Source organism: Lissotriton vulgaris, chromosome 8 (assembly GCF_964263255.1).
Source record: "Lissotriton vulgaris chromosome 8, aLisVul1.2, whole genome shotgun sequence".
Classification (NCBI taxonomy): domain Eukaryota; kingdom Metazoa; phylum Chordata; class Amphibia; order Caudata; family Salamandridae; genus Lissotriton; species Lissotriton vulgaris.
In genome coordinates, this window is record NC_141696.1 from 466,760,768 (window position 1) to 466,786,517 (window position 25,750).

Consider the following 25,750-nt stretch of genomic DNA (forward strand, 5'->3'; position numbering starts at 1 on the left):
CGGTCGGTAACAGCCAAAAATCGGTATTTTCGGCCGTTTACCGACCGGTATTTGGATACCTACATCTGGCCCGTAGTGTGGCGAACACAAATGGTTTATCAGCCACACTAAAGTGGCTAATATTAGTGAAACCAAAACATAAAAACACGAGTCAGGTTTGTGTAATTCTGGTTGTAGAAATAAGTCCAGATTTTTTTGAGGGACTTGAAAATAGGAAATGTGGCTACAACCTCAGGTCTATTGTATCTCAGCTTGTTATAGTAGTGTGGCTCAATGATTAGAGCGGCAGACCCTGATGCAGAGGTCTAGCCCGGGACCAGGGTTCAATTCCCCGCCTCGGCGGGTCTTGGGCTCAAAAATTCCACGGACCTGATCATTCTCGCCTCGGTGCCTATTCCAATCATGGAGTCCCACTCTGCAACTCTGGGCAATAGCTTGCTTAATCTCCACAACGGCCCCCACAACGCTAAGGATGCCTGGCCTCCACCTTGGGGGTGCCCAGGAGTGGACGCCTCACGGGGAAAGCCAGGATGGGTTCCACAGCGGTACTCGTACAAGCGCCTTGAGACCCTTGAGGGCGAGTAGTGCGCTATACAAGTATCAATTTTTCAATTTTACAATTTTTATAGTACATCTGTTTTAACAGTACATACCATAGTAATTTCTGTGTTCAGAAATGACTGGACTCCAGAGCTCTAAGAAGTTTTTTTTACTATGTTTTTGAATATGTCCTTGTCCCAGTCACTGGCAAACGGTCCTGGTGAAAGGATTTCATCTAGGGTGAGATAAAAAGTGTGGGAAAAGTGTGTGGAACTTGTGTGGTGTATGCAGCAGGGTGACTATCGAAATACCAGCAGACATTCTCCTGGTATAAATGTGCAGTCCCCTTTGCTTGCCTAACTATACTGTGATGTAATGTAAATTATCTGGCATGATTGAGCTGCTTCCGTTGGTGGGAAGATAGGTGGTCGCATTTTTATGAAGGTTTTGTTAACTGGCACATCTTGCACTATCAATGTCGAAAAATCTCCACTTGGGAACTCAGTCAAAATACACTGAGTCATTCACTCACTTGTATCTGTCATCTCCATATGGCACTCAATTACAACCCAAATATAACCAAAATTACGTACCACAGTAATATTGAATAGGTAAGATATTCAATATCATCACTTATCAAAATATTCCAAAATGTTAAAAAAATATATTTTCTTTTTGCACAAATAAAACTATTGCAGATATGATTGGTGACTCCAATTTGTAACTGGTGGTACCACTGATCTGTTGGGTTGTGGAGATCCTGGCTGGTAATATTTTTTATTAACTAATGTTCATGAAGAAAGATTCATGTTCTACGGTGGTAATTCTGAATTTATGTTTTATCAGGTGTTACTTGTTTTATTGTACATTTGTATGGGAGATATCAATTTGTTCTGAAGAAGGTGGTAAACATTTGTTTCATGGACCACCAAAACGTGTTGATGTATAATTCAAACTAAGTCTGCTATAAATGATGAACACTTGGAAAATCATGTATCCTGAAAAACGATCTGCACAGATTGGTAGTGTATAAAAACTCATGCGGTTGTCTTACGTGCTCTCCCCTGATATATGTTTTCAATTTGTTGTTTTTTAATTCTGATTAGTTTTTAATATATAATGTACTTCGATTTTGAATTGGTGCTATAGAATAAAGCTTTAGTTTTATCATGTAAAAGGGAAACAAATTATGACATAGGATGATTCATTTTGGCTGCAATATTATAAGTTGTGATATTAGAGATCTTACCAATTCGACATTACCGTGGTACTTACTTTTGGTAATATTGGGGTTGTAAATGAGTGCCATATGAAGATGACAGATACAAGGGAGTGAATGACTCAATACATTTTGACTAAGTTCCCAAGGGAAGAGTTTTCGACTTGGTACGCAATTTGTGGTGGCCTGTCCCTTTGAGTGTGAGACCCCTCTCTCTTTCTTTAACTGATGCTTACATCTCTGTCTTAAGGAGGTTAGCTGCAGTATGTTTTATTGAAGGATTCACTGATCAATTAATCCGTGATCAATTTGTTTGTCAATGTAGAGACAAACGGACCAGACAAAAGTTACTAGCGATGTGCAATCCCACATTAGAGGAAACCATCAAGGTGGCTAAAAGCATCGACATTTCCATTGTTTCTCTAAAGGAACTTGATGATAATCCTACAGAGCCCATAGGTGCTGTTGGGGTAGGTCAACCTAAACAGAAGAATGTACGTAATAGTAACGGTATCAATTTCAAAAGTAAAGCTAGTAATTCTAAATTCAATTAACAGGAACACATGTTTGAGATGTGGAAATGTTCCCTATCCCAAGGGTGGGAGGTGTCCTGCAAGCAATGTTACATGTAACTATTGTAAAAAGATTGGGCATATTGCTAAAGTGTGTTTAAAACTCAAAAATTCTAAAAAAATCTGTTGTATGTGCCAGAGGAATCAGACACTGAAGTTATTTCTGTTGTTACAGACGATTTTGTGTGCGGTCAAAGTGATACTAAAGCAATAGTGACTGGTGATCCTTCTAAGTGTGTAGACCCTATTGCTGAAGTGTGTGTTGGTGTAAAAGTGCTTACGCTATTGGTTGATTCTGGGGCCAGGATCACCATGATTTTCAGAAATTATTCGAAGAGACTAGGGGTGGAAGAATGTTAGCACCACCTGAACGGGGTCCGGTCTCTTATGAAGAACGTCGTATTGAGTTACTAGATTTCATCGAAGATTAAATGGCATTTAAGGGTAGGAAGATAAGAGGAAAAGTTTATGTCACTGTTAAAGGCCTAAACATTCTTGGTTGGTTACACCAGGGACTTTTTGGAATAATATTAAAACCAGGAGCCGAAGAACAGATTGTAGTTGCCAGTTGTGATGACAGAGGACGAAAATGGAAGAGAGCTTTCCCTTCCGTTTTTTGTGAGATGCTGGGCAAAATTCATGGATTCAAACATAAAATAATAGTGAAAGAGAATGCGATTCCAGTCAAACACAAACTCAGGGGGGTTCCATCTAGTGAGAGAGATAATCTTGACATAGAGTTGAAGAGTCTGAAGGGATCATTGAGCCCACTGAGCCTTCATTGTGGTTGTCTCCTCTGGTTGGGGCCTGAAAACGGTGTGGACAGCTTAGAGTATGTGTGGACTTAAGGTCTCTTAATAAAAAGATCTGGGTTGATTCTCATTCCCTGCCTAAGATAAATGACTTGTTTGCATGCATCAAGGGAGCCAAGTACTTTCCCAAACTAGATCTGACATGTGCATATCAACAGATAGAGTTACATCCCGAATCTCATCATTTAACAGCATTCATTTCTCCCCTAGGTACGTTTCAAAACCGACGGATGCCCTTTGGTTTGGCATCCACCGCTTCTGTTTGATGCAGGATTTGTTGAAGGGAGTTGATAGAGTTCTGGTTTTCCAAGACGATGTTTTGATTTTTGCTAAGGGTGGTTCTTCTCTTGATGCCATTTTAAGTAAAGTTCTAGAAATTTTTCAGAAAAAAAGGAGTTGTTTTAAAATCCAAAAATGTTCATTTTTTTGTACTGAGGTCGAATATTTAGGCCATCTTCTCACTCAAGAAGGTGCAAAACCCAGACAAGGTTTGCTTGAGGCAATAATCAATGCACCTGCACCTGTTGACAAAGTTGGGGTAAAATCCCTTCTGGGATTATGTGAATATTATTCTCGTTTTGTTCCTGATTTTGACACCATAGTTCGTTCTATCAGCAATTTACTTAAGAAAGGTGTAAAGTTTGTTTGGTCAGAAGAGTGTGTTTCTGCATTTCATACTATGAAGTGTTTGTTGAGTGATGGAAATGCGCTCAAACCTTTTGATCCTACTGTAACTTGCTATATTACTGTTGATGCGAGCCAAGTTGGACTTGGAGCTATTTTAGGATAGGTGACAGTGAAAACACAGTGGCGTTTGCATCTCGAGTTCTAAGAGATGCTATAATACAATACTCAGTTATTGAAAAGGAGCTTCTGGCTTGCCTTCAGGCCATTGAGAAGTTTCGCCCATATATTAGGTGCAAACATTTTAGTCTTCTCACAGATCACAAACCACTGGTGTCTATTGTAAGTGCTGGTGTCAATATGTGTTGTACACCCAGGATTTCAAGAATGGTGTCCAGGTTGTTGCAATACCATTTTGATGTGTCTCACATTGCCGGTGGGAAGAATGGTGGGGCCGTTTTTCTCAGAAGAAAGATGATAGTGATGAGGTTGTTTTTAATGATTTGTGTGAAGAAGACTGCGATGATTGTTTTGTGGCCGCTTTAGATTTACCTGAACCTGCCATGAGCTCTGAGGAGGAATGGAAGAATGCGTTGAATGAAGATGTCTTGCTTCAACAAGTTTGTGAATTTGTAATAAAAGGTTGTCCAAGTGAAAAGGTCCTGTCTTCTTTGCTACAACCTTATTGGAAAGTTGAAGGAAAAGTTTCTATTGAAGATGGTATTTTGTTGAGAGGTGATAAATTTGTGCCTCCCCATATTTTACATCCTGTCATTATTAAACATGCTCATGAAGGACATTCGGGTGCAACAGTTACCAATGATGTGTCAGAGAAAATTTTTGGTGGCCAAGAATGGATGTTGAGATCGAAGAAATTGTTACTAACTGTTGTGTGTGTGGTGCTGCTGATAAGAACTGAAAGTTGTGACTCCGCCTTTATTGCCTAGTGAGTGTCCTTCGGGCCATGGATGAAACTAGGCATTGATGTCATGGGTCCTTTTTTTTTTTTCAAAACCAATTTTATTATGAGTTCAAGCAAAGTTCAGTACAGCCCTCCACAGTCAGGAGGAGACTGTCAGCAACAGATAGAGGGAGACACAGCATTAATACAGCATTGAGCCCAGCATTATAGATCGAAAAATATCAAACTACCCCACCCACCCAACCCCTAGAACGCCAACCAACCCCACCCGCAGCTACCCACCCCTTATCCCACCCTAACCCAGTGCACGTGATCACAGGTCAGCAACAGGAGAAGACCTACAAGGGTGGAGCCGGCCAGCAGCCTAGAGCGCGGGATCCACATCCAGCAGTAATGCATCATCAAGGTCTACGGGGGGGTCAAGGAGCAGGCCCCGGTAATCCGCCCACCGTTTCCAGATTTTGTAATGTTTGCGGGGACATCCCCGGGCTTCAAAAACAGGTCGCTCCAGTCCCATAAGGAAGTCCAGGCCCGCCTTCCAAGCCCCAAGTGGGGGGGCGCGCTCGCTCTTCCAGGCCTGCGCCAAGTCTCTCTTCGCTACCACTAGCCCCAGCAATAGCAAATGGCGTTTGTAAACATTGCCCCCAACGCTTTCCAGAACATGAAGAAGGCCCAGCCTAGGGGTACGGGGCAGGTCCCATCCCAACACCTCGGACAGGCAGTCCCAAACCCCGGCCCAGAATCGAGTCAGTCTCTCACAGGACCATACCGTATGAAAAAGGGTGCCCTCTTCACAACCACACCTCAGGCATTCCGGAGTCGCGATAAGGCCCGCCCGCCATAGACGGTGTTTAGTATAGTAAGCCCGGTGGAGGTATTTGAATTGGATGAAGCGGAGGCGGATAGCTATAGCTGCACCACGGGGAGATTCAAGGGCCTCGCGCCAATCGTCGTCATCCAAGGGACCAACATCGCCCTCCCAAGAGGCCTTCAGCGCCAGGAGCGACGGGGAACAGTGAGTGACCAGAGATCGGTAGATCTGTGAGACCTTCTTGTCACCCAGGTCTCCCATAAAAAGTTTTGCCTCGATGGGGCTAAAGTCTGGAAGCTGTTCCAGGCCCACCAGGCTAGGAGTAAGAGCGTGGCGAAGTTGAAGGTAGCGGAAGAACTGGGTCTTGGGCATGCTAAATTCAGAACTGAGGTCCTGAAAGGACTTTAGGGTAGTACCCGAGAGGACATGGCCGAGGGACGAGATCCCGATCGCATCCCAGCCGTCAAATCCGGACAGAGACGCCAACGCTGGTAACAGGCCATTACGCCACAACGGGGTTTCAGCCGTGAGCCGCCCCCACCAGCCCACCCGGTGCAGGGCCCGCCGCCAGACCGCGAAAACCACCTGGGTGACCTGTGGAAGCAGTCGCCTCCGCCTGGCCGAGTACAGCAGGGTGTGAAGGGAGGCGCCACCCATCAGAGAATGCTCGAGAGCATAAGCCGGATCACTACGGTCTCCATACCACCACTCGTTAAGCACAAGGAGATGGGAGGCCTGATAGTAAGATAGAATATCCGCAGCCGCCAGACCGCCGCAGTAGGTAGAGAGGAAGCATGTGCGCAGCGCCACCCTGGTGGCACCCCCTGCCCACAGAAACCGGCCCAGCACAGAGTTAACAGTACGGAACCACTGCGGGTCAATCTGGAAGGGATGATTCTGTAGCTGGTAAAGGAGACGGGGCAAAGCTACCATCTTGAAGATGGCCGACCGGCCGTAGATATTAAGAGGCATGCGCGTCCACGTCTTGACGTCCAGTTGGACCCGATCCCACACTGGCAAGACGTTCCGGTCCCACGCCACTGTGGGCGAAGCAGAGAGGAAGACACCCAGGTACTTCACACCCTCCACAGCCATCTGAAGGGATGCAGCCCAAGGGCACGCCACCGCGGCATCCCCCAGCACCCACAAGGTCGACTCGCGCGGGTTAAGGTAGAGCCCCGACGCCCGACCAAAGTCCTGCATCAATTCTAAGACACGAGGACACGTACGCTGCAGGTCTGTCATGAAAAATAGCACATCATCCGCATATAAAGCTATACGGTCCGAATGATCGGCACCCCAGACGAAGCCACGGTAGAGCTCATCGCGGCGCACCCTGGCAGCCAGCGGCTCCATGGCCAGCGCGAAAAGGTAAGGGGAGAGCGGACACCCTTGGCGCGTGCCCCTGGAAACCGGAAAACGAGCGGACGCCGTCCCCGAGATACGCACTGAGGCTGTGATCTCGGTGTAAAGCAGCCTGACATAGGAGAGGAAGGTCGGGCCTAGGTTCAGCAGCGGCAATAGAGCAAAAAGAAACGTCCAGCTGACCGAATCGAAAGCACTATCGATATCAGCCAGCAGGAGTGCCGCCGGATCCTCCGAGGACTCAACGGCCTGTATCGCAGCCTGCGCCCGCCGTATATTGTGTCTCGTAGCCCGGCGCGGCATAAAACCCGCTTGGTCTGGGTGGACGAGGGCCGAGATGTGTGGAAGTAAGCGGTTCGCCAGCGCCTTGGCCAGAAGCTTGGCCTCGAAGTTAATGAGGGATATGGGACGATAAGATTCATGGCGATCAGGGGGCCTACCCGGCTTCAGAAACACTACGATTTCGGCATGGCGCCAATCCGGTGGGAGGCGGCCATGTTCTCGTGCCTGTTCCAGGGCCCGCAAGTATTGCGGCCCGAGCTGCAGATGGAACTTCTTATAGAATTCACTGGGGAATCCGCTCGGCCCCGGCGCCTTGCCCACATTCAGCTGACCCAGCGCATCACCCAGCTCCTCAGCCGTCAGGGGAAGGTCCAGGGCATCGCGCACCTCATCGGACACAGCAGAAGGGGGAACCAACGCAATATAATCTGCGATACTGGCGGGGGAGAGGGTCTCTCGAGAGGCATATTGGTGCCCATAATAGCGCGCAAAACTCGTTGCAAGAGTTGCCGGGTCTGTGATCGCCACTCCTGCACCATCAACAAGGCCCGGCAGTGTTAGGGGCTGCAGGTTCTGTTGGCACAACCTATGGAGCATAGTGCAAGACTTGTCACCCCACTGATAAACCCGGCTACGGGTGGCCAACCACGCCTGGCGAGCCTCGTCTAAGAGAACCGAGGAATAAGACTGTTGTGCCTGCAGGAGTAGCCGCAGTGCCATATCATCGGGTGCCTCGCTGTGCCTAGCCTCAAGCTCCTCCACCCGCTCCGCAGCCGCAGCAATGCTACCCAGCCGAGTCCGGCGAGCAGATGCACACCAAGCGAGATCAATTCCACGCAGGGTGGGCTTCATAGCCTCCCAGGCGGTCACTGCATCCATCCCCTCGGTAAGGTTGTCCTGCCAATAATGGGCAATCGCGCTACGTAGATGTTGGGAATAGTCAGGGCGCTGCAGATGCCACGTGGACATCCGCCATCTGAAGGGGGGGCGCGCTCTGCACAAGTCAAATTGAACTGCCACCGGGGAGTGGTCAGAGAGTCCGCGGGGCCGAATCGCTGTCCCCTTCACTCTGTCAAGAAAGGCCCTCGGAACAAACACACAATCTAAGCGCGAAAGGGAGCCATGGACAGCCGAAACATAGGTGTATTCTCGCCGCTCCGCATGCAAATGTCTCCACACATCTACCCAACCCAGACCATCAACCATAGCTCCTAATCGTGTAGGTGAGGACACCAGTGCCACTCCAGGCCTCCTCTGCCGGTCCAAAGCCACATCCAACACATCGTTCCAGTCGCCACCAATCACAGCCATGGAGTGGGGGAGTTCAGTCCATAGGGCAAATAGTCGTTCCGCTAAGGCCCATTGCAAAGGGGGGGGGGCATACACACAGCCAAACACAACAGGTTCTGCACCAACCTTCCCCTGAACAAATACAAAGCGGCCCTGGGGGTCAAGCCATTGACGCTCATGAACGTACGCCAGCCATCTATGAATAAGAATGGCCGCTCCCCTGGAGCCCCTAGCAAACCCGGCATGGAACACCTGATGAAAGCCAAAGCGTTGTAGACTCAGGGCCCTTGTACCTAGCATGTGTGTCTCCTGAAGAAGGAGTACATCCGCCATGTCTCTCTTAGCCCAGCGGAGCACCGCCCCCCGCTTGATCTTGTCCAATAGACCCCGTACATTCCAGCTAAGAACACGCATGGAAGCGCCAGAGGGCGCTGAGTGAGGAACATTAGCCATTATCACAATGCATCCAGCCCCCCAATCCCCGACTCCCGGCCCATGCCCCAGACCCCACCGTTGCAAAATTCACAAAGACCACGTGCATCCCAGACAATAGAACCCCAAACCCCACAATCCCCCAGAAGCAGACCCCTTCACCTAACCACCCAACACCCCAAAACCCCCTCCCCCCACCCCAATACCTCAAAAAACAATGAAGCATCTGTCGCGGCATACGGTACTTTAGGCCCAAAACGTGGTGCCAAAAGTCAGACATGCCAATGGATCCCAAACAACCCCCCTAAACCAGGCACACTCCCAGAACCACCCCCCAGTCCCAGAAGGAGGAGGCAGCCCATAGTACGTGCCCGAACCCCAACAAACATACAGCAGAATCATAAGCATAGCACCACAGGAAAGCATCAGACCGGAAAGGCCCTAGCATTCGCCAAAGAGGAAGTCAATACTGCACCAGCCAATGTCTGTCCCACCGTCCACAGCTCAGCATCTGCAACATGTAGGCGCACATGAAAGGCATCCAGCAGACAGTTCCAGTGAACGGTGATCAGGAGCCTTTATCAGATTGATCCGTATCGGGCTGTGTGTCTCCCAAGAGGGGGTCCCGGGACAGGGACCTCCGCCGGGAGCGGGACTTGCGGTGACGTTTCCCCTTGCCTGATGGGTTGCTCCGGTCCTGTGACGAGCCACGCGACGACCCAGAGTGCAGCCCTGGTTGGACATGTGGTCGAATTCTGACTGCCTCATCGGTCCAGTTGAAGACGGCCTCCGGCGTATCGAAAAAGAGGGTCTTGGAGTTGAAGATCACCCGCAGGCGGGCCGGGTAGAGCAGCGAGTACTGGATTTTCAGGCCACGCAGCTTGGCCTTGGCTGCCAGGAAGGAGTGCCTCTGCTGGTGGACCAGTTTGGTATAGTCCGGGAATATCATAATTTTGTGATTGTCATAGAGCAGGGTGTCCTTAAGCCGCGCTTCCCGGAGGATGACGTCCCTGTCGTGGAAGTTGAGGAGCCTGGCGATGATCGGGCGAGGCCGCTCCCCAGCCGGCGGCTTCTGAGTCAAGGCACGGTGTGCACGCTCCACCACGAAGCATCGCGACAGGGAATCCGGGGGTAGCCAGCTCTCCAGCCACCGAGACAGAAAAGCGTCCATGGGCCCATTCTCGCAGTCCTCCGGAAAGCCAACAAAGCGCAGGTTGTTCCGCCTCGCCCGCCCTTCGGCATCTTCCACCCGAAGCATCAGGCCCCGTTGAGTCTGTTCCATGTCGGCAACCCTCTTCTTAAGGGCACCAACATCTCCTTCCACCGCCGTGACCCTGGTCTCAGTTTCAGTAATGCGAGCGACCGCATTACGAAGATCTTGACGCAGTAGCATCACATCGGCACCCACCGCGCCAATCTTCGCATCCAGCATGTCGCGGGACTGTGTAATGGCCGTCAGCAACGCTGCGTTGTCCGGCCCAGCAGTTTGACCCCCACCAGCCGCACCTGCTCCACCACCTGGGCCGGTGAATTTATCAATGGGTCCAGTCTTAGTGGCGGCGAGCCCCTAGTCATGGCGGCCGCCGAGACGGCAGATCAGTGACTCGCACCTGTATCGAGGTCGCACCTCGCGATAGTCCACCAACCAGGCCTCGGCCGGGGCGTCCAGAGCACACCAAGCCACACAGGGTCCCCTCGCCACTGGCCCACAGATCGGGTAGGCCCCCAGGCAACGCCGCCTCGCCAAGATGTATTAGATCGTCTCCGCGCCCACTGGCACTCCAGGCACGGTGCAGATATGGGCCACTCTAGTCCAGTCCACCGGTCCTCCGGCCGCTGCCCCGGCCACCGCAGGAGCAAGGAAGAGCAATTATCCGGGCCTGGCGCCCGACTGACACCTCAGCCCCCGGGGGCTCCGCTGCGTCCACTCACCCGGTCAAAGGATCTAGGCTGGTGACTCCGGGCGGGGACCACCAAACTCGAGGTCCCGGCTCCACCAAGGCCAGGTAGGCCGCAGATCGTCCGAGGCCCCCTCCAGGCACGAGCCCCCACCGCAGGTCTGGTGAGGAATGGCAGGGGATCCCGTCGTAGGTCGCCGGCAGCAGGCAGCCCCAAATCGCGGCCAAAGAGTAGCGCCGCAGGCCCCGGATCAGGTCCTCCGGTCTGAGCTTGCCAAAATCGAGGCCCCGGCTTGTGCAACCGGTATTAGGCTGCCCACCGCTCCGAAGTGCCTCACCGCCGAGCGAGGGCTCAGCGCGTCTCTCCCGGCACCAGCCAGAGGTTCCGGGCCGGTGACTCCAGGCGGGGACCACCAAACTCGGGGTCCCGGCTCCACCAAGGCCAGGTAGGCCGCAGATCTTCCGAAGCCCCCACCGGGCACCGGCCCCCACCGCAGACACTGCGAGGAAAGGCAGGGGGTCCCGCAGCAGATCGCCGGCAGCAGGCAGCCCCGGGTTGTGGCCAAAGGGTAGCGCCGCAGGTCCCGGATCGAGTCCTCCGGTCCGGGCGTACCAAAATTGAGGCCCCGGCTTACACAACCGGCACCAGGCCGCCCACCGCTCCGAGCCGCCTCGCCGTTGAGAAAGGTCTCAGCACGTCCTTTCCGGCACCGGACGACTCCCAGTGTCGTCCGCTACTGTTGCCCCAGAAGTGGTGTACAATTCGGGTCCGGGGGCCAGGAGAAATCCCAGGATAAGTATCGGGCCGGCGGGAGCTCTAACAAGCCACGTCCGCCATGATCGCCCGTCAAGCCACGCCCCCGTCATGGGTCCTTTTGACAATTTGTCTTGTGGCCATAGATTTGTTCTTGTACTTGTGGACTATAGTTCTAGATGGCCTGAAGTTAAGTTTGTAAGAGAAGCCAATGCTTCTAGTATTGGCCCATTTTTCGGTGAGGTATTTTCGAGAGAAGGTTTCCCTGAGACTCTTGTCTCTGACAATGGCACCCAATTTGTGAGTGTTGAAGTTGAAAATGTTCTTGCTTCTTGTGGAATAAAATATTCTAAAAGCTCTTTCTACCATCCCCAGACAAATGGTCTTATTAAGAGGTTGAATAGGGTAGTTGGTGAGTTCATCAAGTGGGCTAAGTCTGAGAATCATCATCTCGTTAAATCTGTGAACATCATGTTATGGTTTTACAGAACCACTCCACATTCCTCAACTAAAGTCTCACCTTTTGAGTTACTCAGAGGAGGCAAAGCCAACACCAGTTTCAAGCCCGGATGGGTGAATAAATGGCTCAAAGCAGGGTTCTTTTGTAGAAAAACGTATGGACATGGTTCGTGTAAATTTGTTTGAGTCTCAAATGAAACAGAAAATCTGGTACAACTATAAGAAAAGTGTCAAAACGGTTCCTTTGTTGGCTGGTGACATGGTCAGGATAAAAACTCCAATTCATGTTAAAAAAGGAGAGAATAAATTTGGTAAGCCTATTAAGGTTGTTAAGATTGGAAATAATGCTGTTCAGGTTATGGGTGGGCATTGGTGGAATATTGACAAAATTGTCAAAGTAAAGACTCCTATCAGTAGCAGACCTGCTATGGCTGATGGAGATCTTGTCAGTGGTGTTGGGGATGTACATGTTGGTCTAAGGAGGAGCTCAAGGGTTCCTGTCACTCCTAATAGGTTTCGGGAGTAAGTCCTGTATTTTTTATGCCTATTGTTTTCTACTTTTTATTTTTGTTGTTTTAGGAGAAGGGAAGGTATGTGTTATATCCTGTCTCTGTGAAGGAGCACTGCACTCTATTATCTGAGGCACAGGTTGTGGAGTACTGCATTCCTTTACAGAGTTCTTGAGTTGCTGGGTGATGGGGCTGCTTCTGTGGGCATTCTCAGAATGGGGATATTGAAAGAGTTGACATTTGATGCTAACTTGTTTTGGTGAAGATGCTGTTCAAGATTCCACAACCGTGTAGCTGTTGAATAAATACTTCAACTTACCTTGTCTACGAGTTCATCACTACATACTATATAATTGTGAAGTCACTATTGGCATCAGTAGCCACCAATAATGCTCATTTGAAATCTGGAGAAATGCTGAAAATTTTTCATGAGCTGGAAACATCCTCTCATTACATGTTCTAACTAATTCAGATCAGGCAGATTCATTTGGCATATCTTGATTCTCCACTTCTGTTATCATATATTTAACAAGCCTATCTTGACCTAGAAAGTAATTATACTGTGCTAGGAAACCAAAAAATGTAGGGCTGTTTTGCTGCAATCTCTGAGTATATTCCTGATTCAGTTTTGGTTCAGCTACAACTTTATGAGCCTGTATTGCAGATTTCACAGCTTGGTTAAGGCAGACCTGTCTTTTGGGTGGATTGACTTACTCTGGTGGTTGGTCTAGTATGTGCTCCACATCCACCAATCGAAGATGACTTATGAAAGCAGTTAACCTCACACAGAGCTAGCTCCTGCAAGAATCGTTGAGAGCATTGGATTCCAAATGTGTTAAATATACATGGTAATCCTCTACACAAAAAATCCAAAATAAATAATACTGTAACAGAAATATTTGACCTCAAAGATCTCTTAACATCCATTCACATCCAGAAAGGAAGAATTCACAATGACAACGGAGTGGCTTAAGATTTTAATGTGATTCTAAGCATGAATGATTGGTTCCATTTAAGGCAGAAGGCAATTTTACATACTTAATCGTTACTCTGAAATAAAGGAGAGACTTACCAATCAAAAGTAACTGTACAGAGCCATAAGTTGCATTACTAATGTAGTGTTGCAGCGCAGCTCCAGAAATTCTCTGTAAAACCATCACCTTATCCCAGAGAGCTATTCAAACATTACCCATCAGTGGGGCCCAAAACACTGTGAGTCACTCATACACACATTTACCTTGCTCCGAGGATTCGGTGAAGACCAAAGGAGAGCTGCTGGATTATAGCGGAGTGTCTAAATTAATACTAACTTTTTGTACATTATATACATCTGCAGTTTATTTTCTATTACCATGGTTTTATTTAAGAAACATTTAAACACACCACCATTATTTGTCAATGGATCTGCTAGTAAAAGTTAACTAAAGGATAACAAGATCAGCTTAATTATCCATTTATTAAATTTTTATTTAGAGACTTAATCTCCTAGCATGACCTCTATTTTATTAACCCTAACTAATGTAAATTAAAACATCATTAACCTGAAAAAAAAAAAATTCAAAACATTTATGTTTATTAGCATAGCAGTTTGGAAAATAAGCAACAATTCATATTACCAAGATTTCAGAACATGGACATCAGCAGAAGGAGAGAATAGTTCCCAAAGAAACACCCCTCTATCTCTCTCGATGTTCACCTCCCATAGGACCCCACACCCATTCAAAAGTTAAAGTTCAGAAACATTTCAAAGTCCTTGCACCATAAAAAAAGGTTTCGCAGTCCAGCAGCATGTCGGGGTGCAAAGATAAAATCGAAAAGCAAGCTTTTTTCATACTTCCAAATGTCCTCTTTTATACCCTTTTTCACTAACTTATCTATCTAAATGTTGTAACTTTGGGGTAATAGACTGTCCGGATTGGTCGATCAGAGGGGTGGATGAGCATAACCTCATCACCTTATTGTTCAATTTCCGCAGAGTCATCGTTATAATTCAGAAACTAAGGTTTCTATTGTTCATAGCATTCTTCTTCCGCTTGTGTCCTTTAATTTGATATTCAACGCCCGATTTCCACATTCACGATGCTCACATTAAAAAAAGTTGGCATTCATTCCAGTAGCCAGGCCACACAGCCCTTGACCCATTTTTCACAGGCACAGGCTGCTCGCGCTCCCCTCGAGTTTTGTCACACATGCGCACATCGTCGCAAACTCGGAGTCGCGGTCAGCTTCCATTTTTGTGGGCCACATAGGTCTCAATTGGGAACTATTATAGAAACAAACACAAAAAAAGTTAACATTTAGAAATAATGCCCTTCTGTTTACCTCCCCTTATTCTAAGATATCCCAATTATTTGTTACCTAGCAATTTAAGCTACACATAAGCATAGTTTACTCACCATTCTCCATCATTTATGCCACAATAAGACAAACAAAAAGACCATTCATGCAATTTTCGAATAGATGATAACAAATGCACACAGATTAGACATGACAACATTACACAATTAGTAGATTATGGTTCGCAATACATGCAATTTAGTATCCCAAGTGTGTTTGTGTATGTGCATTCTATTCTATGTTGGTTAATTTCAAAACCACATGATTAATTCATGTTACTGTTATGGAGAAGTGACTTCACGAGAGGTATACAAAATTTTTTGTTTCCAACTTCACTCCATCAACTCCCTCCTTTGGTGATTTATCACCAAATAACTCCCAAACATTTGTACATTTTCATCTCAACATGTTTCAAATTCTTTTAATTATTATGAGTTACACTCTAGTTTCTTCTACCTTCTTTCTATCTTGATAAAGTTTTTCTTTGAACTCTTCCATCTCAATATCACCTTTTTCTCGTTCTCTGTCTTGTTTCTCTCCTATCACTCTCTTTATAGATCTTTTGACATTTCTTCTTTTTACAAATTGACAACTTAGTCTTAAAATTAAAATTACTATTATTATTATTGTTACTGGAATTAGCACTTTCCCTATAATAGATCTACCTATTTCATAAAACCTATTTTTAACTGCTGAAAAACTTCTACCAAGTTTCTCAAGCACACCATCAACCTCCAGTGGTTCAACTTCCTTATGCAATTCTGTAAGATTTGTAATATATCTTTCAATATTTTGACTTTTGTCTGGAATGTAGGTACAACAATGTTGCACCTTTAAAATTCCATAAACCTCTCCTTCTTTTGCCAAAGTTATGTCTAGAGCTAGTCGATTTTGCATCACCATACTTCTCATAGCAACCATTTCAGTATTTACCATTAGAAATCCTCCAGCTGTGTCTGTTGATAAACGATCTACTATCGTTGATCATTTTCGAATTCTGTTTTCATTAAAGGATATACCCACTGCTGGTATCAGTGCTCCAAAAACATCACCTATTATTTCTATCACACTTTCTCTTTTTCTACGACTTAAAGGTTTACCTATTTCATGAATTCCATTAGTACCTCTATCTACATGGAAAATTTTAGGAAAGACCAAGCCTATGTAACAGGACCCGTACCAGTGGTCAGGTAATTTATAATAAGCTTTGTTCTCGTACAGAAAGTAGATACCAGGAAAAACTGGATTATTACCACCTTTAAATCCCCAACCCCCTTTTATGATATAGGTATCTTCACATTGACTCGCTCCCACAAAATAATTATCATGCACAGTGTTATCTCTCCAAATACATAATTTCCCTAATATGGTGTATCTATATTTATGACCACATTCACATTATGTCCCTCAATATTATCATCCTCAAACGTCCACATTGTAGATTTAGTTTGTTTCACTTTTTCTTTTCTCTTGTATTGTAATCTTATTTCCTCAACCATATTTAAAAAGACTTTCTCTTCATTTCTCATTTTACAAGTCAAATTATGTTTAAATGCATAATCATGTGTCAATTCTTGTGCTTCTAGAAAATATTCTCCAAAACTTTGGCAGGCTCAATTTGATTCAATTCAGCTACAATTTTCAATTTTGCAAATACATCATCAGAATCTGAATAATAATATTCTAACTTCCATGTTCTATAAAATAAACTTGTTCATACAATACATGTAACTCCATAGGTTCGTCGAGGGAAATGTTTCAAATTGCGATAACGCTCTTAAAAACTCCTGACCCTCCCTCCCCCGTGGATCCATCGGTTAGCCGCTGTAATGGGCTTGCCGAGTTCTTCGATTTAAAGATTCAAATAAAATGTTTGAACCATCTCCCCCGGCACATTACTAGTGACATCTTTCACCCACAAGATCCGCCTCGACCAGCGCCACAGCACTCTAAGCCCAATTTGGATATGTTTGCTCCTATAACTAAAGACATACTTTCCTCCATCTTCCAATCAATTAAAAGCGGCTCGCGTCTAGATCCGGCCCCACTGAACATCTTAAAACTAGTGACCCCTGCCATTCTTTCACCCATGGCGAATTTGATTAACGCTTCGCTATCCCATGGCATTGTACCCCCTAGTTGGAAAAAGGCAGTTGTTAAAGCCCTGATCAAAAACCCCATCTGGACCCTTTGGAATTGAATAACTTTCGGCCAATTTCCTTATTGCCAGGCGTCAGCAAGGTGGCAGAAAAATACATCAATCGCCAGCTACCTGACTACCTCAAAAGAAATGGTTTGCTCAAACCCTCACAGACAGGCTTTCACCCGGGCCAGAGCACTGAGACTGCAATGATAGCGGTAGTGGAAGAGGCCAGAAAGATCATAGATTCAGGAGGATCAGTGGCAGTGATCCTCCTGGATCGGAGTGCGGCCTTCGACACCGTGAACCACTCTATCCTGGCCCATAGGCTGGAGGAAATGGGGATCTCGGGGCTAGCCCTATCCTGGCTCAAATCCTTCTTACATATCCGCTCATTTCAGGTGGCGGACGGGAATTTTATCTCTAAAATAACCCCTGTACACTGTGGCGTTCCTCAGGGCATCTTCTTTGAGCCCTACACTTTTCAACATGTACATGTCCCCCTTAGAAAAGATTGTCACCTCATATGGTATTAAGCTGTTGACCTATGCTGACGACACCCAGTTGGTGGTGTCCCTAAGTCAGCAAGACCACTCCTCCATAGATCTTTACTCCTGTCTCGGGGACATAACCAGATGGATGGACAAGTCCCATCTTAAGCTGAATGGTGACAAGACGGAGATCTTGATCCTGGGCAACCAATCACACTTTCGCCCGGAGACCTTGTGGCCCTAGTGTATGGGTCCCCCCCAATCCCTAAACCAGACATTAAAAGCTTGGGGATCTGGTTGGCTGAAGGCCTTACATTTACCACCCAAGCCAGGAAAACAGCTGGAATCTGCTATGGCCTCCTTCGCATGTCTCGAAAAATCTTACCTCTTCTTCCCACTCAATCGCAAAAGCACCTGATTCAAGGCCTCGTATTGTCCCGTTTGGACTACGGCAATGCCCTTTACCTTGGGGCCCCTAATAAAGTGATTGCAAAGCTTCAGGTCGTACAAAACACCGCTGCCAGGCTCCTTATGGGCACAAACAACCGCCGCTCAGCCAAACCAGCCCTTAGGTCACTTCATTGGCTGCCCATTCAAGAAAGGGTGCACTTCAATGCTTTATGCACTACCCACAAAATTCTGCACGGCAAGCCCCCCCCCATCCTAAAGGATTTGGTTGTTCCTTACAAAATGAATAGAACCCTTCGCTCCACACACCTTAACCTGACGTCTATACCCAGGATCAAAAAGGCCCGATCTGGGGGTCGTCTTTTCTCATATAACGCCTCCAAACTGTGGAACGCATTACCACCAGACATCCGAGCTCAGCCCAACCTCCTCTCGTTTCGTAAACGTTTGAAGACCTGGTTGTTCCCTTGATGGCCCCCCCTCCACGTCATTTGTCTTTTCACTAGCGCTGGGACGCTTACGGGCAGCCATGCGCTCTATAAATCTGTAAACATAAACATAGGTTAATGGAAGGTGGTGATAAGTCACACCCTCTGACACAGATGCTGGCAATTTTTCACAGACATAGCAGTCGCTGGCATCCATGGTCCTCACATACTCAGATAATAACCTCGAAAATGTATTTTGAGAGAAATCACTGATAGAGCTATCTTGATGAATTTCAGGCCTATATACATGCAATTTTTCATTTTTCAAATCATTATTCTTTTCTTTCATACTCTCATTTGCTTTCATTTTTTCAAAGTCTGGTCTAAAAGGAATAATAATAGCTAAAATCAACCATATCAACATTAATAACCCAGTACATATTAACCACATTCAACACCATTTTCTAAAAATGGAACACTTTGATTGGGTTACTTCATTAGTAGCTATTTGTTTTTGTTTAACACAGCAATTTTCACAATCTTTTCACCCTTTTATTGTCTCTTTTTCTGCCTTTATTTTACACTTATAAAGTTCTTTCCCATCAAGATTTCAAATATTGTTTTTCTGATACACTTTTCTTTTTCACAGTTTTCAAAATTGTTCAAGTATTTCTTTTCTTTCTTTTGAGTCACAGTTAACTCACTTTCTTTTTCTTCACCTTGGCCACTCACGTTTTCTTGGCTGCTATTTACTTCACTTATTGGAGGCAATATCACATAAGTCCACTCAGGTGACTTGTATTTTTGATTTGGTCTCCTCACTGTTTTTGGTTTTTGCACAATCTCTATTTTCTTTCCCAACAACTCCTTTTGACTGGTTATTTCGTTTACTTGATCTTCTGGTACTTTCGTTTTATTACCTTTTAAATTTCAATCCATCAGTTCCTTTAGGCCAATTATCGCCTTTTCAAACTCTTTTCGTTTAAGGTTCAGCAGTGTTATGTTCCACTCTCCAAGCTCTTTTTCTTGAACTTCTCCTTAATAGAGTTTCATCATCACTGTCATCAGTCTCAGTTTCAGATCTCTCTTTAAGTTTATTTATGATGAACTTTATGATGTCCGTTTCATTTTCTGAACTTGTTTTTTCTTTAGTCAGTACTTTCACTCTGTTAGGAACTTCTCCATAGCTAGTACTTGGTAACTCATCCTCATCGTGAGTTATCTCCTTTTCACCAGTTTCAAGATTTCAGTTTCTGCTTTCAGAGCTTTCAGACTGTCCTTCAATATTTTCTTGACTACCAGTTTTATCTTCACTTTGCTCAGTGTCCTTACTGGTATCAGTTTCTACCAAATCTCGACTTACAGGTCGATTTTCAAAATGTGGTATTTCAACAGTTTCACTTTCTCCTTCAGACGCAGAACTAGTATCTAATATCTCCAGATGTCGGGGAACAGGTCGAGCTTCAGTATCTGGATCTTTTTATGGTTCACCTTCAGAGTCTGAGTCAGTTGTGCTTTCACTCTCGTCTTGTGGATTTTCAGGCTCAGGCAAACGGATGGTGTGGATGGCATGTACCCATCTTTTCCCACCAGCACATTTCAGTCGTGCTAACCAGTATAACTTGTCTGGGCTTCTGCCATTGAGGCACTAAACAGTTTCTTCTCCTGTGAACTTTTATCCAAACCCAATCTCCAGGGTCTAGATCATGAGCTGGATGTTTTTCTTTCATGTTTGCCTCAGTTCCCACCTGATGGAACACAGAAGTTACAACGTCAGTCAGATTTTTGCAGTAATCCAGTATGATATCATCATTAATAGTTAAAAGTTTATCAACTGGCACAAATGCTTGTCTCATCACTCTTCCCATCAAAATCTCATGCAGACTTAATCCTGTCCTTTTATCAGGTATGCTCCTCAAGTTCATCAGAACAAGTGGCAAAGCATAAGGCCATTTCAGTCCAGTGGCCAAACACATTTTTGCAATTCAGATTTTTATTGTTCCATTTACTTGTTCAACTACCCTGAAGCCTCTGGTCTGTAAGCACAGTGTAATTTCTGACGAATGTCCAGTACTTAGCAAATCATCTGCATCAATTCACTGTGAAAGGGAGTTCTACGATCTGTCTCAATAGTTACTGGGAAACCGTAGCATGGTATTATCTCATGCAGCAATAGTTTTGCAACAGTTACTCCATCATTCCTCCTGGTTGGGAAAGCCTCCACCCATGGTGAAAACAGACAAATAATCACAAGTACATATTGAAGTCTGTTAATGCAAAAAAAGGGGGACCCCCTCCGAAAGACAAATTGGCGGTCAGGGAGAAGAGGGAAAGAAAAGGATACAAACACAGCACAATGAACTCCCTCAAGACCTAAATTCTTTTTAATGGATTTAATCTACCTACATTACTTGATCATCCTAAACAAATGAGTAAACCACTTACATAAAATCTAACAAAATTAGTAAAAACATATTTCTTTTATCAAAAATATTTTTCACTATTATACATTTTTTTTAATTACTTGTTTTCATTTTCAACATAAATTCAAAATCCAAAAATCAACACAGCACAATAAATACAACTGATTAACAAACCCAGGTAGAGAAAAACAATCCAGTTTCACAACAATCATTCAAAGACAACTCACACACAACCAGACAAACCATCACATTAATAAAATATCTGGGGAACACAACTACAGAGTGGTAACGTAGTTGGAAAGACCAAAGACAATAACTGCAAAGATGCAGGATGGTCTCAAAACATTGGTTGACGCATTTCGGTGGCTGAGAGATGTGATGCCACCCTCATCAGGACCTGCCAGATATACTGCCCTAATGAGTGGCACTCCACCTGGGGATAAAAAAATACCACCACAAAAACCATTTATGTATTTATTTTGCTGTGTTGATTTTTGTATTTTGAATTTATGTTGAAAATGAAAACAAGTAATTAAAAAAAACATGTATAATCAGTGAAAAATATTTTTGATAAAAGAAATATATTTTTACTAATTTTGTTAGATTTTATGTAAGTGGTTTACTCATTTGTTTAGGATTCTCACATAATGTAGGTGGATTAAATCCATTAAAAAGAATTTAGGTCTTGAGGGAGTTCATTGTGCTGTGTTCATATTGAAGTCTGTTACACGGTGGCAGTTCTATGAAATCTAATTGCATTCGGGTAAATGGACCTCCCTCCCGGCCTATGGTTCCCAAACTCACAACCGTTTTTCTCCTTGGATTTAATTGCTGACAAACAAGACACCTCTGGCACAGACTTTCGGCAATCATCTTAAACTTAGGATTATACCATGCCTGTCTAAACAGTCTGATCATTGAGTCCCTTCCAATGTGAGCTTGACCATGGTACATTCGGGCCATATTTGAAATCATGTTATCAGGCATTAATGGTCTTTCATCTTTATAAACCCAAATTTCATCCTCTTCTCTCAATCTACATCCTGCTTTTAAGCAGTTGTCCTTCTCTTCTTCACTAGCTTCTTCCTGCATTTGTCTGACTTCCTGCCAAGTCTCAACTACTGTGGTTAGCATTAAAGGACTTGAAACATGTTCAGTTTGTCTGTCCCGATTTATAGATGCAAGATTTTTGGCACAGCATTTTGCAATTGAATCTACATACCTATTACCTCTGGTGACATAATCATCTCCCTTCTTGTAAGCTGCACATTTCACAACAGCAATTTTATCAGGTAATTGAATTGCATCAATCAACATTCTCCCAAATTCAGCATTTCCAATGGGGTTCTAGCAGAAGTAATATAACCTCTTTGGGACCACAGTTGACCATAATCATGGACAACCCCAAATCCATGCTGACTGTCAGTCACTATGGTGACCCTTATCTCTTTTCACAGTTCACATGCTCGAATCAAAGCAATCAACTCTGCTATTTGAGCAGAATGGATTCCTTTCAGACAAGATGCTTCTAGGACATCTGCCACTGTACATACAGTGTATGCAGCACTCAGAGCACCTTCATCTGTTCTTAAGCATGAGCCATCAACAAACATTACATAATCAGATTCAGGTAATGGTTCATCCTTGATGTCAGTCCTTGGTTTGGTACAATATTCAAGAGCATACAAACATTTGTGATCAACTTCATTTCTTACTTCCACATCCATAACATCAGGTAGCAGTGTACATTATCTGCACCTAAGATTGTTTTCTCATATTTTGTCATTCTGTTATTGGTGAGGTACTGTGTTTTTGTCCTAGTGAGGAGAATCTCCACCAAACGAGGTACATATACTCTCAAAGGAAATCCCATCACTATACCTTCACTTTGTTCTAAACTCACACTTGTGGCAGCTACTGCTTTTAAACATCCAGGCAATGCCCTTGCAACTGGATCTAAAACAGCTGAGAAATATTCAATTGGCTTTCTCAGTTTTCCATGTCTTTGAAACAGAACTGATAATGCACATCCTTCTCTCTCACTGCAATACAGGTTGAACTCTTTTTCAAAGTCAGACATTCCTAATGCGGGTGCTTCACATAAACTGGTTTTTAGTTGCTCAAAAGCTTCCATTTCTGCTTTATTCAGTACTATGGGATCTTTTACATCTGCTTTATTCAACCTCTGTAAAGGCTTTGCTATTAGTGAGAATCTACTAATCCATTGTCGACAGTAACCTACCATTCCTAGAAACATTCTCACTTGTCTCTGAGTTTTTGGAGGTTGCATTCCTTGTATCATTTTAATTCTTTTTATTGTGACTTGTCTAATTCCTTTAGCACTATTATGACCTAAATATTGTACCTCTTTCTGACAAAACTGTAATTTTGAGAGGGACACCTTATGTCCTTCTGCCAAATGATTTAGCAAAGCAACTGTGTCTGAAACACATGCATCTTTTGTTTTGGATGCCACTAACAGGTCATCAATGTATTGAACAAGAACTTATTCTCCAGGCATGCTTAAACTCTCTAATGATTTCTTTAGCAATTGATTAAAGATAGATGGACTCTCAGTATACCCCTGAGGAATTTGGCACCATGCCAAAATAAGGTCTCCAAACCGGAACGCAAATATTGGCTGGCTCTCAGGATGTAATGGAACCGTAAAGAACGCATTACATAGGTCAATGACTGTATTACCAGTCTGCATCATGTGGAATCTGGTATAGAATTACTGCTGGGTTTGGCACAATTGGACAACATGGAACAACAATTTTATTAACCTTTCTCAAATCCTGTACTATTCTGAACGTTCCATTTGGCTTTTTCAGTCCCATTATAGGTGAATTACAAGGACTACTTTCTATTTCTCTCAAAATTCCTTGTTCAATCATTTTATTTATCACAGGGGTTATTCCTTCAATTATTTCAGCTGTCATTTTATATTGAGGAATGTTTGGGTAACTCACTTCTTTTACGGAAACTTTCACAGGATCTACATTTTTCATTAATCCAATCTCTTCTCCTGTGAAATCCCACACTCATTCCTTGACTACCTCTTTCAATTCAACAGGTATCTTTTCTCGGTCAAACACGGGGAACACACTATTCTTCTCTGATTCTATCAGTGACATGGTCACTTTATACAAGCTATCTTTATCTGGGGTTTGAAGCTCAATGCCATCTGGTGAACAGTAAATGGCACAGTTCATTTTGCACAGAATGTCCCTACGAAGAAGGTTAACAGGACTACTGTCACACACCACAAATTGGTGCATGTCTTTGAAATTTCCAATTTCTACTTCAACTGGTTCCGTTAGGGATGTTTTGGTCTGCCTGTTTACTACACCTACAACTTGGATATGTTCTCCAGAGAGAGGAAGATTTTGGACTTCTACTGATCTAACAGTAGAACGGGTAGCACCTGTGTCCACTAGGAAAGTCATATTTACATCATTCACCTTCCCATTCACAAAAGAACCAGATTGATCTACCTCTAGAGTAGCACCAAGTACGCACTATTCTCCCTCTCTCAGGCATCGTCAGAAACTGTCGTCCAACTCACTCCCATCTTCCTTCAACCAATACTGCGGACTCACACTCACTCTTGGATTTCTTATTACCTGTTCTCCTCCGCAAAATCCTGTCTCTGCACTGTATTTCTGTAGATTTACACTGTGGTGGCACTTGACTTTGTTGAGTAACTATCTGCTGCTGTGGCGATGGTTGTTGAATTACATCATTCTGCACCTGCAAATTCAATGATGTATTTTCGACATTAACCTTTGGAAGATACTTACACTCTTTCCTCCTATGCCCTATCCTGCCGCAATTATGACACGGATATTTCTTCTTTAGCTCATCCAAATTTCCAGATAATTTTGTTTTATTGAAATTTCCTTTCATTCTGCTCTGATTTCCTGCTGCATTTTTATTTTCTAATTGAGCTACTTGATGTTCGGCAACTTTTACTTGTGCCCACATTGCTTTTTCTTTAATTTCTTTGTTTTACTTCAATTTCATCACTACAGTATGTTGCATGTCTCAAGACTTCATCAACGGAACAAAAGTGCCATCCCATGAGATTATGCTTGATCATGTCCCCTATTTCTGGTCTTAATCCAAACACAAAGCGGTGTACAAAAAGACGCATATCTTTTTCATTCAACTCCTCATATCCACTGTACTGTTTAAACACTAATAACAGTTTCTCATAAAATGCATGTACTGATTCTTTTGGTTCTTGCAATGTTCTGTCAATCTTTACCCAATCTGTCTCTTTTGGCAGGATTTTATTTTTCAGGAATACTATTACTTGTTCATATTTTCGCATTACTTCAGGTCCAGGAGCACCTGTTACTTTATCTCGTGCATATTCAGTTTCAGGTCAATCCACAGTAATTTTGCATTCAGACCATAGATCTGCTGGTACAAATATGTCAAACAATCCATCCAAATCCTCCCATAATACCTTTGAAACTTTCACAAATCTATCCACCTGTCGATACCACTGTACTGGTTTTTCTCTTAATCTGGGGAAATCCTTCGTAAATATTAATATATCCTGTCTAGACCAAGGAGCATGTACATATCCTCCTCCTGGTATTTCTCTCATAGGGAATGAATTTACTACGGTTTCCTTTTCTCTTACTGGGAATGCTAATGTTGATTTATCATTACTCTCTTTTCTTTTCTTTGCCCATATCACTTTCCACTTGTCGATGTCTCCCGATTTTCTCAGCAATACAATTAATTCTTTTATTTGAGTTATTCTTCCTGCGGTATTCATATTTTCAATGTCTTTTTCTGTAAAAAAGACATTGAAAATATGCAACGCTTTATACTTTGTAAAATCTTCATCCAACTCACTTGCCAATCCTTCAAATCGGTCATGCATATTTTTGGTTTTCCAAGTAATGCTTTTACACATAAACATTAATTCATTATCTTGGTATGTTTTTAATCTATCTGTTCCAATTGTTCCAATTATTAATTCTTCCATGTCAATTTTCAGTCTAGCCACATCTAATA